General features: G+C 35.0%; 1 long non-coding RNA gene across 3 annotated transcripts in view; it reads right to left on the reverse strand.

Moving 5' to 3' along the window:
- LOC136569301 (uncharacterized) overlaps window positions 1-18149 on the reverse strand; it is an 83110-nt gene that overhangs the window by 37942 nt on the left and 27019 nt on the right. For all 3 annotated transcript variants that reach the window (XR_010785332.1, XR_010785330.1, XR_010785331.1), the window contains exon 2: window positions 6103-6202. This is a non-coding gene — a long non-coding RNA (uncharacterized lncRNA). The remainder of the gene's footprint in view (window positions 1-6102; window positions 6203-18149) is intronic.

An 18149-nucleotide genomic window follows, 5' to 3' on the forward strand; every position in this document is an offset into this window, starting at 1 on the left:
ATATCTTTGCAAATTGTCTTCCCTTATCTTTGAGGTACTTATATCAAAGACAGATTTGATATATTTTATTATTTAATAAATAACTAATACTTTTTATCTAAAATAATTATTTCTAAATCAATATCCCTATTTGGTTATATAAGTAACATAAGATTTTCTCTTGCTGGGCTAATAATATTTTGGAATGAGACTTTTAATGCTCATGGCTGTGAATGATAATTTCCACATCATGAGTGTTTAGTAATTGTTTAAAATTTTCTGTTAGTGATTGTTTTCTCCAATAAACTACTTTCTAAGACTATTCATACACAGAAGAGCAGAGACAACTACAGCAAATCACTTAAAGATATGAACAAACATTTCTTGACATTGATGGGTGTTCACCAGCCTCTAATGCAGAAGGGAAGCAATAGCTATAGGCATTCAAAGTCATCTCTGAAGCTTTCAACAGATTTCAAACAGGAAAATAAACCTATTTAGGGTTGGTTTTGGCTCATTCATCAGGTAGAGTGTATACTTGAACTGACTCACTTGCTCTGATTTGCTGTTAGTTTTGGGTGGCTCACCACTGCAGTTGCTTTCATCCTACCTTATGTTGCTGGAGATGGTGAGTGGAAGTATTGTTTCAGTTTCAGCTGTCAAAATCTGATTTTTCTTTATATATGTACAAATATTCATCCAGATCCACGCATTTTCATGTGTTGATGTTGTAATCAAATACAGGCATTTTCTCTCTTATGGAAATTTAAAAAAAATTCCTAATCTACTTTTTACCAAAATGAAAAATTAAAAAAAATTACTATTTTTAGACAAGTATATGCTAAGATTTTTCTAGAAGTCAGAGAAGACATTTTAAGTCAAAAAATGTGTCTGTTTCCCTGCTCTTCCCCTGTGCTGATGCATAAACTGCAGCCTAATATTGGCCTGTATTTAAACTGGGCCTTTGACACTTTTATACTGATTTTTCAGAAGTCCAGATTGATGGTGGCTGAGCTGTAAAAAAAGACTGTGCTGCAATGATACTCAGTGGATTTGGAATGAATCCAAATTAAACATCCATCAATGATTTTCTCACAGCTTTAGCTTTGCATGATATCTTGAACAGACTATATAAGCAATGAAAAAACTGTATTTAATAAAAATATTTTACTCCAGAGAATGAGCTAAAACTGAAAAGATCATCACTAAAAATAAGAACCAACCTTGCAATCTTCAGACAGATCTCTCCAAGGGTATTCTTGTTGCCCTATGCCTTTAAATATGCCATGTTCTGTCCCCTACTTTTATTTAAATACATACATACATGCATATGTTTGCATATGTTTATAGCACTCCCGCTATTGCAAAGGGATTTATATATAGCATCTAAGGGTAAAACCCCCAAAACACCATGAGCTTTAGAAAGTTGATTTATGGAAGGAAAATACACTCAGATGTGATTTAAGAAAAAAAAGGACTCTTTTCATTTTTTTTCTGTCTGGTGGTCATTTTATGATTGGTACTCTATTTCCTAATCCTCTGCTTTATGCCCAGTACAGGTTGCTGTATCTCTAGGGTGGGTCTGGGAGAGTGGGAAGCCTTGGCATTCTGGCATGTCTTTTTTTTTGAAGCCTCATTCCCATGGCATTCAGGGTGCCGTGCAATCTGGTTTTATTTTGCTTGGCTAGCTTGGCTTTTTTGTTAGTCCAGGCAAGGAGCTTTCTTATCCTTCCATGTCCTTGTAGAGGCTGCAGCAACAATCCTTTGGCATCTTTTTCAAAGTGAACTGGACGGTTTGGTTTTGGTCTAAGATTAAAGAGGATTACTGGCAGGAGAGGGGTTCAATTGGAACTGGTGGGAAAGGCAAGGGGCTGCTCTTTTTTGGCTCCACACCTCAGAAAAAGCCCAGCCACTGAGAGAAAGCACACAAAGCCCACCTGCTTCCTCTGCTGTGAAGAGGGGAATGACACCAGAGTCACCAGGTTCACATCTGTTTGCCTGAACTGCTATTTGGATCTCATATTTGTTTTCCTGAATGCCCATGCCATTTTCTACCCACTATGTGGCAAGCTGCTGTTGTTTTTTCCTTTCCCTGGCGTTTTTGGGTTTTGTTCCAGGGTCGGGGTGGGGGGGGGAGTAAGGGTCTGACATTTCAATATCTAGCATTTCTTTGCCTTTTTCCTGTACCATGTGGGCAAATTGTCAATAAACAGCTGTTTATTTGGGGTTTTTTCACTTTCATTCACTGGTATTCATTTCCTGTTGGCAGAAAGGGGTTGTTGGATCCTTTTAGAGGGAACACTTATTTCAGGGTGTTTTCTCCTCAACTTGTCTCTAAACTGAGACATGTCTCCATTATGCTCAGAAGAATTCTTCTCTGTTTATATAAAGCCTTGTTCCTCAGTATGATTTTCCCTTCACAGCAGCCAACAAATACCCACTTTGCAAATAAAATTTTCATAGGATTACGATTCTTGTAGAACTGCAGGGCTACCAAGCCCACCCCAACTCCAGATGCAGAGCCCAGCAGCCCACCTACCCTAAATTCCACTCATGCATATCTTGGAGGCAAAATATATGTGATACGTCTCCAGGCACTGCCCATGTACCGGAAAGTGTCTGACCACAGTTATTGGTTACTCTATTGGCTCAAATGAATGCAGCCTATGCTACAGCTTTGAAGGTCCTACCATCAACCTCCGCTAACTGACTAACTAAGAAAAACACTATGTGACAGTATCATAATGGTTTCAAAGGAAGCTTTCATTCTTACTCTGCTAAATGTTCAAAAACTCAACTGCACAATTCTCTTCTAGTGAAACTTTAAGACAGAACTCACAAAGTGACAGTTTTCCAAGATTCTAATGCAAGAGGGGGTTGTCTTTTTATTTTTGCCATATATGCTCCACTACCTTACACACTTTTTCTGTAAAATGGTGGCAAAACAACTAAGATGTAGACCCTGGAAGAAGAGGAAGACTATCACTTTTTGTGCTGATCAGTTAATTAAAACTGAAGAGCATCTATGATACAAACAGTAGGTAAAGAGATGTTTGGGTTTGCTGCTAACATTTATTTTGCCACTCGCTCTCATCCCAGTTACTGAAATATTGCCCTTTCTGAGTAGGATAGCCCATTTTATGACACAATTTAATAAAACAAAAAAACAAAAAGCCTCCCCTCTCCCCCCTCAAAAAAACCCCCAAAATCAAAAACCACCAAAAAACCTCAAAGCATAAAATCATCAAGTGATGGGTCGTAGTGGTGGTTGTGGCAGGAGAGTGGAAGATGCTGTTGACAGAGCTTTGCTCAGGACCCTTACTTTCAGGAAAAAAAAAAAAAAGAAGTCACCTTATTTAGAGCATGTTCAACTCTCCAAACATATCAAATTGACCACCAGGCTCTGGCCTATCAGACGTAAAGCTAGAGGAGATGCCAAAACGAAGGAGTTACATAAATAAAGCTGGCCTGGATGCAGCCTGCCTAAATTCTACCTAAATCCTTCTGCCTGCCCTTATAATTGGCTGCCTCTATTTCTTATCTCTACAGAGAAAGTCAGAACTATTCCCCTTCACCAGGAATGGACAGTTTCTAGATTAGGACACTCAGTCTTGCTCAACTTGCAAAGTTGATTTGCCTCATTGCCTTATTCATGATTGCTTCATTCATGAATCTCACAAATTCAAGATTCATCAGGCCATAGAGGCAAAAAGTAGAGCAGCTAATGCTGCCACTGTACAAGTTTTATGATTTCTAAAAAGTAAAAAAACCCTGTTTCTATTATACAAAAATGATCTATTTTTTCAGAATATGAAACACCACATCAACTACACCCACCTTACTGATCCAAGTCAGCTGAGCTGAACATAAAATCTGTCCCATCCAAACCCTTTTCCAGGGGGAAGGCACCTTGATGCTATTGGCTAGCTTGGTGAGTCTTTGCTGTATCCTTAAAAACTAGGATGTACCCACACTAGAATTTACACTGAAATCTCAAAGCTTTCTTGAAGAAATGGTTGCATAGAATAGTAAGGTAATATGTTTTCCTGTGTTCAGCTTAAATCAGGTTCTTTAATTAATTATTAAGAATACCTTGAGTTGAGGTATTTTCTATTCTCTCTTTCCAAGAGTCTTAATTGTTATGGAATACTGTTTTTCACCTTCTTCTAGATAAGCTACCTTTTCTGTTGTCTTTAGTCCCTTTTTACTGGGGAAGACCAGCACCTGAGGTACATATATCTAAAATAAGACTGAGGTGAGCAACGACAGCAAACTCAGTCTGAGATCTTATGGATGGCTTCACAGATAGGAGGTAGCACTAAAATCCTGAAGAGATTAAGCATTTTGTTGAACTTCATATTAATAAAATATTTCTTAAATTAGATGCTACTTGTATTATAGAATAATGTACGTTTTAATAAAGACTTTCAACAGCATAAGCATTTCATTCTTCTAGAATTAGGGACCACTAGAAATTACAGAGGCATTTGCATATATACCAATCTGAATACATACCCAATTTTGTGCATACTTTCTCTTAAAGAGAACTGTATATATATAAATATATGTATTGTTACATATTTTAACTTATCAACAGATATGCAATTGAGAGAGTTATTAGGAAGTGCAGCAACTTTTGTCTTTAAGAAATGTTTAGATACCTATAAATCTTCCTAGTACATAAGACATTTATTATCTTTGAATTAACTTCTGTAAACATGAGTTTTGACAACTGAGAGGAATTACTGACATTGACAGACTTGTGAAAAACATTTTTGTTCACGCTTTTTCCTAATATCAGTTTCATCCTTTGTCTTACGTATTTTTGGAGTGAGGATTTTGATATTAAGAACCTAGATTTTCAACCCCCTGTTTACAGACTTCTCATTGAAATCAGGTCACACCTTTGGAGTAAATGGAATTTCTGAACATGAAGCATATTGTTTGCAATGGGTTTAGCATTTTAATTTGTTTTCTGATAGTAACTTGAACACCCTGATTTTTTGGGGGGTGCAGGTTTTTCAGGTTGCATAATGCCAGTAATGTTGGCAAGTTATTCCTCCTCCCAGCAAAGGTGGCAGAAGCACAATGTACATATAGCATAATTAAATAATTGAACATAATTAAACAATAATTAAACATAATTAAAATGGTACCAATTTTGTCTTGCTGAAATTATTAGGAGAGGCAGTATTTTATTTTACACTACAGAGATCTTGACAAACAGTGTTGATCATTTACTCTTTTCAACACAAAAAATTTTTTAAATCCTCACAAGAGAGAAACAATGAACAATTAATGAACAATTAATTTCATAATAATTGATATCTTTCTAAGGCCAGACTACTATCCATAATGAGAATGCCATACATAACTTATGTAACCTTGATGAAACAGAATGAGACAGATGTACCTCCAGGTATAGACCAGGGCATATTTTCTGCTTCTTTCTAGCTAATACCATTTAAAGAAAATGTTTTAAAAAAATCATTCCATTGGAAAAAAATTCATTTTCATGCATATCACTTGGCAAATTGTACTTGTCTTGTCTTATTTATGTGCGTAATCCTAATGTAGCTGATTTTTGGCATCATTTTATGTCAGGTCCACCCTGACAGAAAAGACTTGTTACCAAAACCTGTTCTGGTGAAGAGTTAAAGAAAGCAGAATTTGTGAATTTTCTAGCAGAAGGCTTAGTAGTAATATGCTACATAATTTTACTGCCCACATTATCATTTTAAATTGTCTGATTTTCTGATAGTGAAATTTCTGAGGTTTTAAAGGCTCTACAAACTAACCAAAAGCGACACCACTCCTGTGTTTGCCATTATGCTGAGTATTGTTAGGTAAATAACTAGTTAGTTAACCTCCAAGAAGGTACTTCATTATGGCAGAAGTCTGGGCTATCATTGTTAATAAAACCTGGACCTAGAAATTACCTAGAAAAGCTTTTGGCTTCACCAACCAAATATACCTCAGAAGAGACTGATGTCCTCGGGTTTACCCATTCCGACTGTTTCCTTTGGCTCCAGGCATGGGGAACCCTTTCAGCAGTTGACATTGTCAATGCACAGACAGTTGGACATACATCCCTTCAGATTTCTTGCCTTTCAACAGTATTACCTCAGTTTGGTAGAGGAGATCTCATGCTGGTCTCATTCCAGGAATAATTTCAAAGACATCTCAGCCATTCTCCTCAAGAAGATGGGTCAATAGCCATGCTCTGAAACACAGAATTTTTAAGAACATTAGAAAAATGTTTGCTATGATGCTTAGTCATTTTTTAAAATTTAAATCAAACTTTAAATGACAAAAGCTCCTTTCTTTGATTCTATGTGCAATACACTGATGCAGATGTGGTGCTCCTCTACCAAGAGATGAGTCACGAATTTTAGAGGTAGAATGACACACAAATGCTTACACAAAGGTGTTTCTGATATTTTGCTTTGACATTCTTGTCTTAATAAATTCATTTGTACTAGAGTAAAAGGGCAAATGAAATAGAAATATGCAGTCCCTAAGAAAATGAAAAGCACTTGAAACCTCCTAGTTTTAACCCGAGTTCTGATAATATCTTTTACTTTACCTATAAATAAACTCTACCTCTGTGTATACCTCTATTGATGTGAAAAGGGAATAAAAACATAATTTGCAGTTTGCCAAGGTGACTGTGAGGATTTTTACTCAAAGCAGCTATTCTGTTTTAAGGCATTACATGATAGGTATCACTATTAGTGGAGGTTCATGCAGTAAATCTCTTTTAGAAAAATATTTGCTAGACAAAAATATCAGCCTAGAGAATGAGCAATACATAAGATAATTTTGCAGAGGTGAGCAGTATCTGTTTAACTTGGTGGGGTATTTTTTGCACTTAGCTTGCTACCATTTTACCAGCTGAAGTTCCAAACTATTTGAATCTAACCAAAAAGACCAGACTAAACTCTTTTTCAAGGGCAAAAATACAAGCAACCTGGACTGAACCTGTCCCATTTTGTCTCAAATACAACTTGAGCTTGGCTTTCCTTTGTTGTTTCCATAGCCTAAGAATAGGTGATAGGTTGCAGACTGTTTCAGGCCAGTATCTTGTCTCATTGCCTCCTCACCAGAAAGCATCACATATAGGTTGATGGCTGACTCTCACTTTCTGGCAGCCAGGACAGAGCAGGTTGTGCCACACAGTATTTAGATACTTAGTGAGGATGGAGCTAAAGATCTACACAAGTCTTACCTGTCTTTAGCACTAAGCCAAATATATCTGCAGTCTTGCAAGCAGCCCTTGAGGAACTGGGGAAAAGAGATGGAGGCTTTGATTAAGGAGCGTGGGAACACAACTTCCAGTAGCAAGTCTATCTGATGGCACCAAAACTCCCGAGTTAGCTGTGTGCATCCCGTGCACATAAAACAGTAGTGCTTCAAGACATACTCCAAAGTAGATGAGATAAATAAAAGAAGAAAGCAAGACTACTGGAATGTTAGCTGCAATCTGTGGCTAAATGTTGAATATTGGAAAGCATACCACAGAGATGTAAGCATACAAGGAAATTTAGGGTTATGAAGTATTATTTTTAGAGTGCACACTAACCTAAATGATATGAGAGCGCACATATTTTCCACAATTTATTAGGTAAAATTATAGGAACATTAGTATTACATATGAATATTGCCTTAACATAATATTTGTGTGCTTTGCATGTCTGGTAAAAAATAAACTTCTGATAGAAGGAGTGCTGAATTATTTTATGCCTGTGGTTAGCACAAGTTGTTATTCTGAAGCTGCAACAAAGTTCAGACAGTCAAAAGAGAAATGGAAAGACATAATTTATAATTTAAATGCAGTGCCATTCATAACCTCAAGATATTAAATGAAACTGTGAAAAACATCTTTTTTCAAATTTCAAAGATACGTAAACATATTATAGGCAAGGACATTCACTGCCAGATACTGTCATATCCTCCAGATACTGTCATTCTCTGAAGTGAATACATTTTGCATTTTAAAATATGTAATGACATGAAATACAACAGCACATTTTTGCAGAAAGTATTTCTCAAAAGTGCTTTGCTAATCATGTTAGAAACATACTAGTTGCTGGCTTTTGTTTCTTTTCTTTAAAAAGTTAATCATATCCAAAGGCTGCATTATGTAGTTAGGTGCTGCTAATCATTCACCTTATCAATTTGACTATGTCAAATTAAAGGTTCTTATCATTTAGCTGTCTTTCAGGTTGTGTCAGGCTGCAATGCAAGATGTGCTTGCAGAACAACCTTAAGAATAATGTATTGTACATCCCTGATGTAGCTGTTTCATAAGGTCAACTTCCTCATTTAGGTTCATTGGTATGACGAATGCATGTAGAGTTAGGCATGTGCATTCAGCCCTGAGCCAGCAAATATTAGCACAGTGGCAGGGAAGTGAATCTATGCAGAAGTCCCCTGTATTCAGTATGGGGATACAGAAACCTGCCACGGTTGGAAACAAGATGTTTACAGGACAGGAACCTTTGAAATAAATTAAAACACAAAGCAGTTCAACTCTGCTTTCATAACAACCCATTAAACATACACACAAAAAACCTGTTTACTTCATTTCCTAGTAATGTAATTTCAAATAGCATCAAAAGACTATGTTGAGAAAAAGAAGGACCATTCAAAAGAATTATGTCTAACTCACTTTTTAAAAAAAGAAATGCAGGATAAATCACTAATATGGTATTCTCTTTGTTGTGTTTATCCTCAGATGATTTCTACAACTGTGTCATTCTACATAAAGCACTTTCCTTTTGTGAGGACTGCAGTCCTCACAAACATGTTCCAGTAGCCTACTCCTGAAAATAAGTTACTATCTCATTGGAGTAACTGCTTCTTCAGCAAGAGTTGCAATAGGGTTACACTTGAGTAAGGGCTGTCTATAGTGAAGAAATTTTCTATGTGCATGAAAAACCTTTCAAGAAGAATTTAACAAGCAAGACCTCAGTACTGCAATATTGCATTTAGTGTTATGCATATGAGCCATCTAAATACCCTATAGGGGACCCTTGAGTGCATAAAAATTTGAAAAATTGAAAGTGAGCTTTTTTTGATGCACAAGAAGAACAGAATTTTATTTTTTTCAATGTTATTGCTGTTGTAGGTTTCTTCCTTTTTTTCCTTTTTCACTCCAAGTCTTTAGTTAAGTGAATTAAGCCATACAGCCAAGATAACGGGTAATTTTTGTTCATTCTCACTGCCAAAAAGAAAAAGGTAGGGTGAAAGAGGTAGTGGGGGCAGAGGAAGAGAGAGAAGAAAATTGGGTCCAGTCAGTAGATCAACAGATACGTATGGTTAAGTGTAAAATCTACCCTTTTATAAGTTTAAATACGTAAGTATAATGCTTATATGTAGACATATTCATGTGTGTGTATACATATATACACACACATTAATTTGGTATATGCTAGGTTCCAAAACACTACAATTTCTCTCTCATGAAGGAGAAACACAAAGACTTATTTCACTTACTAACAGCATTTAAGGAATTGCTAATTTTTATACCATGCATATGTTATTCTCCTGCTATATGAACTGAATGAGGAAAGTTAAGTTTCTAGAGATTTTTCCATATAGTATGAGAATTTATTGAAAAGTTAAGCTCTTGTTACAACTTCAAACTTCTGAAAACACAGTGGTCAAGTCAGTATTTTCCCACACACAGTCAGGCTTTATAAACTAAGTGTTTCTAAAACTCCTTGACTAAATATGAGAACAATTTTTAGAAATTGATAAGGGTCACACAAAAAAGGCTTTCTTTCATTAACAATTTTAGCTGCAAGTGCCACCTTACAGAGCCTGGTGAGACAGAAATTATAAACAAGCTTGAACAGCAACTATTCAAAATGCTAGATTGTAATTTTTAAGACTGATTTTTAAAAAGATCAATAAAGGTAATATTTTCCAGTCCAAAGGAAACAACTTTCCCATTTCAATGGAGGCATCAAATGTGCTCTTGCCAGGCTGCTTAACAATCGTCATTCCATTACCAGCAGGTTGAAGAGTTACATTACTCATATCCTCATCTCCTGGGCAAAGGCCCCATAAGCATCCTCCAGCATGTCAGCACCCTGCTGCTGCTGCAGACCCTGAGCCTCCTTCAGAGCTTATTCTTGCTCTGACAGCAGCCTCAGGCCCTTGCTGAGCACCCCTTCTCCTGCTCACATCCTAACTGCCTTGCAACAGCCCAGCTCCCAGAAAGCCCTGTTACCCAGGAGATCTGGCTATCATCACACATCTTCTATCACTCCAAGTCAGAACAGCTCTCCTTGAACTCCATGGCCTGGTGTATCCTTGATTTGTCCTCCTTTTGTGCTGAAGCACCACTTACCCCTCTCACAAGCTTATTAATTATACCCTCCCTCCCTTACCCCCCCTCTCCCCAGGTGTGATTTCAGGCACTCTCCTGAGCTCACCATTTCCAGATGATGCTGACAGGTGTTAGTGATGCAGCAATTAGTCCACCACTAGTCATAGTGTGCTGTGGGCAGCTTCTGTGTGAGGAAATGGCTTCCTGGCCTAAAAGCACTAGACTTTTACAAGCAAAAGAATGCCTTCCAGCAATTTAATTGAGTTATTGATGCTGACTCTTGTTTTAAATATTTTTGTTCTTCCTCCCAAATTCTGCATCAAAACATCCCTCTTTTTCATTCCATCTTTCCAAAATGTGTTTTCAAGATGACACTGCAAAAACTCCTGCAAGCAATCCCCTCAATCACCTGTGACATTTTCTGAAGCTTCACTTGCCTGCTTACTCTGAAAACACAAGAAGAAAAAACACCTGAAAATAAACTCCTAGTAAGATGACTGATTTTACTTTTTTTGCTATAATCTCAATTGTAACATAAACAGCAAAATGACACTAGGCATAGATAATTTCTAAAATGAAAAGAACCCAAGCATTCATATATTAATACTTGAAAATCAGATTTCTACAAGCTCTGTTTTTCCATTTATTTCAGCAGCAGAAATAAGTGCTTATCATTTCTGGAAAATGGGTCACATTGGACAAGAAATCTAAAGCAAGATTTTCCATGAAATTTGGCAGGGTGAAAAAACCCCAAACCCAAGCTCTGCTATCTTTGTTTTCCCACAGAACATCATTAAATCCCAGGCTTTAGAAGTACTACATCTCTTCTGTGTAGAATGAAAGATACCAAAATTCTTATTAATTGTGTGTCTGCTACTGCATGGCAGTTGTAGCAAAATATTGCAAAGTTGCAAATAACAGTAAAATGAAAGACTCTGTGGGAAATGTTTATAATATACGCAGAAGGTTGTGTAAAAGCACAGATTGTACCGAGGAAATCAGAATAAAAAGTTGTAAGGACTAGGCTGGGAAAAGTGCTGTTTAGTGATACAACAATGTGTACTTATCTGCAGTCAAGCAGAGTACTCATATTTCGCAAACTCAGTGAAGCTGGGCCATGTCAGTGACTATGATAAGAGATAGGTGATACCAGTGGTAGTTTTTATGCATCAGCAGCTGGCTGAATAAGTGGGCATTAAATTAAACATTTAGGTGAGTATGTTAAAGAATACTTTGGTTTCATTTCAAATAAATTACAGAGTTGTATATTTTTTCATATTTATTTCAAGGGTAAGGACACAGGAGAATTCTGTTGTACAAATAAAAACTGTAGAACAAAAAGGAGCAAAGGACTCCTCTTAGTTTTTAAATTATTGCTTAATTTTATGAAGCCCAAGCTATATTTGATGTTGGAAAATGGAAAATTGCAGATTTTTTTCTCTACTGGAATTTCAGGATCCAATACTACAACTGTTTTACTACTTGTCAGATTATTTTCATTAAATAGAAGTATCTGACTGAAATGAAGAAAAATCAAATGTAAGATAAACAAAGTGAATTCTCGTATACTGTTGAAAAGTTTCCTGGGGCAGTAGTGGGCTCCTGTTCTTTTCAAGATAAAACATTTTAAGGAACAATCCCTCAGTGGCATAGAAAGGTGACCTATTAGGTCTTCGCTATGTTTTATTTCTGTGGAACTGAACTGATTCAAAGCAATAGATTCAAAGCATTAAGAAATCACAAATCCTAGTTTAGGGCAAAAACCTTATTCCATCAATGTTTGTGTGATCTGTGAAAATGCGGGTAGGTAAGTCTTTGCTACCATGACAGAAATGGAAGTACCATTTCTGTACCATTAGCAAAAATGCTAATGTTGGTGCTTTTACAAATATGTGTTAATGCAGATGTCCTAGTGCAGAGCAAACTATACATCTGTTTTAAAGACTCCTACTTTCATGAAATAAGAAGCATGAAATTTCATTAAATAATTTAGGTAACATAACAAGAAATAAGGCAATACCACCTGCTATACAATACAAATGTTGTATTAGAATATAAAGCATCCATGTGAAAGTACAGTCAAATGCCTGAGAATTATCCACTGTACTAACTTTATCTGAGCATAGTACTGTTTTACAGAAAATTGCTGTGAAGGAGCCACAATGGAAACTTATCTATTCATTACTGAATTTTTTTTCATTTTGAGTACTTTCTGTATAATTTTGACAATTAGTTTATCACAGAATACTATGAAAAAATATTTTTAAAACATCATTATGCTAAAAACCCCAATTAGAATAGTCATTCCTGTGATACAATATGAAGCAACAAAGAAATCTTGGTGTGAAGTCCAGCCAACTAAGTTAATATCATCCCTGGATCTGTAGGTTTACAACCAGAATCCTCAAAGAGAAAAGTGAAAAGTGCAACAAGCAATACTGCTGTGTGCATTTCATTACAGTCATTGTTCTGATCTATGAAAAGGAGGTTGCACTCTTCCTTCCACCTTCCAAAAGTAAAACCCTACAATACTGTAGGAGCAAAGAAGTGGTTACATAGAACAATTATCACCCTGTTCTTCAGTGTTAGGTTTTTATTTTGATAACATTCTACCTAAGAATATTGTAAGAAATGTCAAGTAAAGCTCTTTGGCCCCATGCATGCTCTTAAGGTGTCACGGATAGAAGTAGAGAAGGGTTTTTAACAATATTGAGGGCTAAAGATTGGAAACAGTGCAAGAGCCTGATTGTAATTATGGCCAGAAACCCTCACAATGGCACATCACATGTACTATTCATCCTGCTCTGCACTTTCGTAATGTTGCTTACACATCTATTTCAAAAAATACCACAAAGAAATTTTCAGGGGTCTTCCCTGAAAGTGGGTGCAGCTGCTTTCCCAATGTAACACTGTTCTTTCTATGTATCTGAAAACAGTATCTGAAAATCTGTATTTAATGGGACAAGTTTAGGTCTTTTCCATAATCACTGCATTCCATTTTCAACTCCTTCCCTTAATTAGATGTTTGCAGATAACATTTCAACACATACCTGATTTGCTATATTTGATTTTCCATGCATTAATTTTTTCCCCTCATTCATCATATATTTATGTATCTCATAGTACTATAGGAGTTGGAGATACAGTCACTTGAAACAGAGGTCTAGATTACATATTTGTTTCTAACATAGTGATTTTCTTATTGCTATTATCTTCACTGAAGATATTATTCATGATCCCAGTACATCTCTATAATAATAGTCTCTGTATTGCAAAATTAATTGCAAAATTATTACAGAAACATGCTGTTTCTGCATTCCTTTATTGTTAGAATCTGTTATTTTTATTTCAGAATGTGTAACTAAGTCTATAAAATGCATTTTTTAAGGAGAAATGCCTAATCCCTATGCATATAGCAAAAATAAAGGCCAAAACCTGAACAAGAGCAGTGGAAAGATGGTAAATTATATATTCTAGAGCAACATTATTTGTCTCTCTCCATCTCTTACCATGTGAGTTATAATGCTTCACAGTAACATCTCACCTTAAAGAAAAATTATATAGCAACCTAAAAGGTTTTTGAGTGATACTGAGGCTGACTTGGCCTTTGTGGATAAACACATTTCAGAAACTCTTCCTGAGCCTTTTGACACTGACCAAACACTGTTTCTCAACATTCTAAACAAAATGGAATTCGGCATTTTGGTCAAGAAAGGGTAGTATGAATGTGGGTAATACAAGGTTAACAGATTTTTTTTTTCCTTTTAAATTTTAAGTACTTTTAATTTCACTTTTTTTCCCCTCTATTCTGTGAAAAAGGGAAAAGGTAGAAAATTAAATACTTAGCATCTCAGCAAACCATTGGTGTGACACCAAACCTGAGCAGGACCTTGGGACAGCTAGAAAAGGATTTAGTTCATCTAATGGCTGTGATTTCTGTTTATGGACACTTTGTATTTGACTGTGTGTTGTGTCAGTAGTCTGAGATCCTCAACAGACACTTTCATTAATTTTAATTTTTTTTTATTTAGTACATAATGCAGATAACCCAAATTTCAAAAAAATATTACTTCTTAATCAATGGGAAACATATAGTAACAAGAAAAATGCTTCCTGGGTGTTAAAAGGACACCAGTTTATTCTGAGACATGACTTCCTAATTTAAATTTAATTAAGAAAGATCAATAAATGACATCCTAAAAACAGTGCTCACAAGACAATAATGTCTTATTTATGTGTATATTTGTACATAAACAGACTTGATTAAGAAAACTTAAGTATACATATTTTTTTGCAGAAACTGGACTGAGTAGAGCTGAAATTATTTAATCCATCTTTAAAATCTCCCATTAAAACTACTATTCTGTGTTTCAGTATGCATATGCACACATCAATGTGATTCTTGAGATATTTTATACTCTGCAGTATTGTAAATTCACCTTGCCTTTTACTGCTTCTATGATAGTTAAGCATACATAGGATGCACTGTAATTTTGGTCCTGTGATTCTTGTCACAATGGATAAAAGTCTTTAAATAATGATTCCAGCAATATCCATTTCCCACTCACATAAAAAAAAAGAGCAGGTTTTTCTCTTATTTATGCCAATTTAGGTACTAAACCAATTTAGAAGAGTTGGCTGGAGTGACAGATAACCATATAACCACACAACACAGAGTTACTTCACTGACTTAGGAGAAAGATCATTCATCATACTTGAATGATAAGTGTAGGAATGTAAAAGGGTGTTGGAAAAAAGAGGAAGAAGAGGTCTCTGAGACTTGGGAAGAGGAAACAAAATGCATATTGGAAACCATAAAGAAAAACTATATGAAAATCCAACAGAAAAGAAACCAGAATAATAAAAGAAAATGCATGCAAAAGACTTGCAGGAGTCTTCCTCTGTCTCAAAAGAGGGTTGATAAAATTTTGCAGAAAAGGGCTACAAATGCAGAGCTTACATCAGATTTTACAGAAGAAGGGGCTTTATGCTTTTACAGTAGTCTTAGAGATAAATAGAAAGCTTAATTTTTAAATTCCAATAGAGTATTTGATCTAATAAATAGCCTTATCAAAGAAAGAATACCTTGAAAGTACCTTAAGGAACCTTGTATAAATCATATTTTCTGAGATTTAACAAACCATAGTGCTAATCTTATAAAATTATTGATGTATAAAATATCAAATTTAAGATATCTCCAGTTTATAGATCTGAAAGATCATCTTGGTTTATGTTCTATATAAGAATACAGTTTCTCTGAGGATTTTTTTGTTGGGCATTTTTTCATACAAAACCTTTAATCACAATCCTAATGAATTTGTAATCACTGTTGTGCCACGTGTAATTTCCCTTAGTTCTGTGGGAATTAGGTATCCAGTAGAAAAAATAATTGGAATTTAAATCCTTGATCAGATTGACTTGACTCTCCAGCTGCCCAGCATTATCTAAATTGAAGAAAAATAATTTACAAATAGCAAAGGCCCATGATGAACTTACCAGCCCAGAGGAAAAGTTTTGCTATTTGACTTGTTGATTGTTTATCTGTATGCAGTTTACTTCTCATATAACATAACTGTGGCTAATTGAGTTGTCATAAAATTCCTAACACTCTGCTGGAGTTAGGATAACATCCTGGTTATCACTTTTGGAAGTGACTTCTATATATCAGTTATGTAGCTTCCCTTAAGAAACACCACTTCCTCTCATCTGGTTTAAAATATTCCTTTCAGGTTTTGAGAATTATCCCATTTATTAAAAGCAGTCTGCCTTGCTTTCTATGGCAGGATTTATTGTATAGCACCCATGATTTTACTTTTGCAACTATTCACAGGTATTTGATCAAGATTACTTAAAGGAGCAGTTAAAACCCCAATATATAGAGAAATATATATTTCTCTATACAATATATATATATATATATATATACACAATATACAATATATATATATTTCTCTATGCATATATATTGATATATGTATAGAGAAATATATATTTCTCTATACAATATATATATTTCTCTATACAATATATATATATTGTATAGAGAAATTAATATAACACTGCTTTAGAGTTTATGTGCTAGCAGGTTACTTTAAAATATTAATGGATAGGCAGAATTGACAGGTTTTACATGTAAGGGACTATACTAATGAAACCAGAAATACTATGGAAGCACTGAATTATAAGGAGTATGATTTACATTTTATTCCAAAGCAAATATTATCTATGTGTAAAATTTTAATGTCAGAAAAAAATACAAAAGCATCTCAAACTTTAAATGGGAGTGATTATATGAAAAAATTGCTGTTTTTTTAATAAGTAAATACTAAAAAATCAATGCAAAATGTATTTTCATAGTAGACAATACTTAAATCCAGCTTAGTTACTGTTTAAGAAATTTCTTAAAGTGGCCATATGCATTTCAGCAAACACCAGTAATTTTAGTCCTTGGTGTATTGATATTTAATAAGTATTGTTTTTCTCAGTTTCTTTTGTTCAAGATTATTAATTCCAAAACCTGAAATCCTAATAACTGTCCTTGAAAAACAGCTCTGAATCTCAGCTACATTTATATTGTCATTCTGTAACCCCGGTCCATTGCTAATTGGGTTCGTTTCCGCTTTTACCTACCAGAGCATTTTCTGGGTTCTTCCCTTATGTTTGCTATGTAAACCCACTACAAGCCTCACACCCCTGCCAGTAACACTCTCCCCTATGCAAGATTTTTGGTTATCTCAAAATTTATAATACAGTGATATTTGAGTATTTTAAACCTCCTTCTTATTTTTCCCTGGATTTCTTTATCTATCAAAATATTTTCCCTCCTGCTTTCAAATTTGTCACTTCTGTACTTTCCCTAAGTGTGGTGGGTTTTTTGTTTAGTGTTTTTTTTCTGTAAAATGTTATGCTCAGTTAAAAAATTTGTCTCCTTTTAGCACAGCAACAAAATTATTTTCAGTCAACCAAACTGAAACAAATTAGGCCTAGGAGAAAATAGAATAGTCCTAAGCCACTGTATATTTTTTTGTCATGGAAGCACTCATAGCTGTGTTTAGTTCTCTAATCCAGTTTTGTTCAAGGGCATATACTGTATATATACATTATTTGTTTTTACCTAAAGACATAGCTAAACTAAGTGGAAAAAAATAATGTTAAAACACTGATCTTAGTGATGCATTAGTTAAAGTTTGTTCAATATTTTGAATAGATCACCTGGTAAGTGTGCCAAGTATTTTTTTTGGCCATTACTATAACCAAAAAAAAAAAAAGTCTTTTGAATTCTTCTGCAGGAGGCGCATAGCCTTAGGAAGTCAGTGTGATTTCCTCACTTTATTTTGAGGAAATCAGAAAGATGCATCCTCTGTTTTCTAGGCTGTCATACATTATGCCATGAATGTCACAGCCTCCACACACTTAGGGCCACATCTGCCAAAGGTAAAACCATTTTTAGCAAACAATGCTGTCAAATATACTACAGGACTGAGTCTATATAAGACCTCCATGAGAAGAAATGGACTGTCATTCCTAACCTGGTGAAAAAAGCTAATATTTTTATTCCTCTATCTATGCATACACTATCTCCTCAAATTCAGATTATTTTAAAGTGTTTTCATTTACATATGAATTATAAACCACTAACTTACAGGAATATGTAAATTAAATAGGCATCTAATATTAGACATAAAACTCAAAATTTTTATCTTTAAGAGAAAACTTAGGTGCTCAAGCATGTAACCTTTACAAGCATAAAAATTCTTATGTGAATATATCCTATAAGGTTTTACTTATGCTGTTGTAAATCTAACGTAACTCCTCTGACCTTAATAGCTTTACT

Source organism: Molothrus aeneus, chromosome Z (assembly GCF_037042795.1).
Source record: "Molothrus aeneus isolate 106 chromosome Z, BPBGC_Maene_1.0, whole genome shotgun sequence".
Taxonomy (NCBI): domain Eukaryota; kingdom Metazoa; phylum Chordata; class Aves; order Passeriformes; family Icteridae; genus Molothrus; species Molothrus aeneus.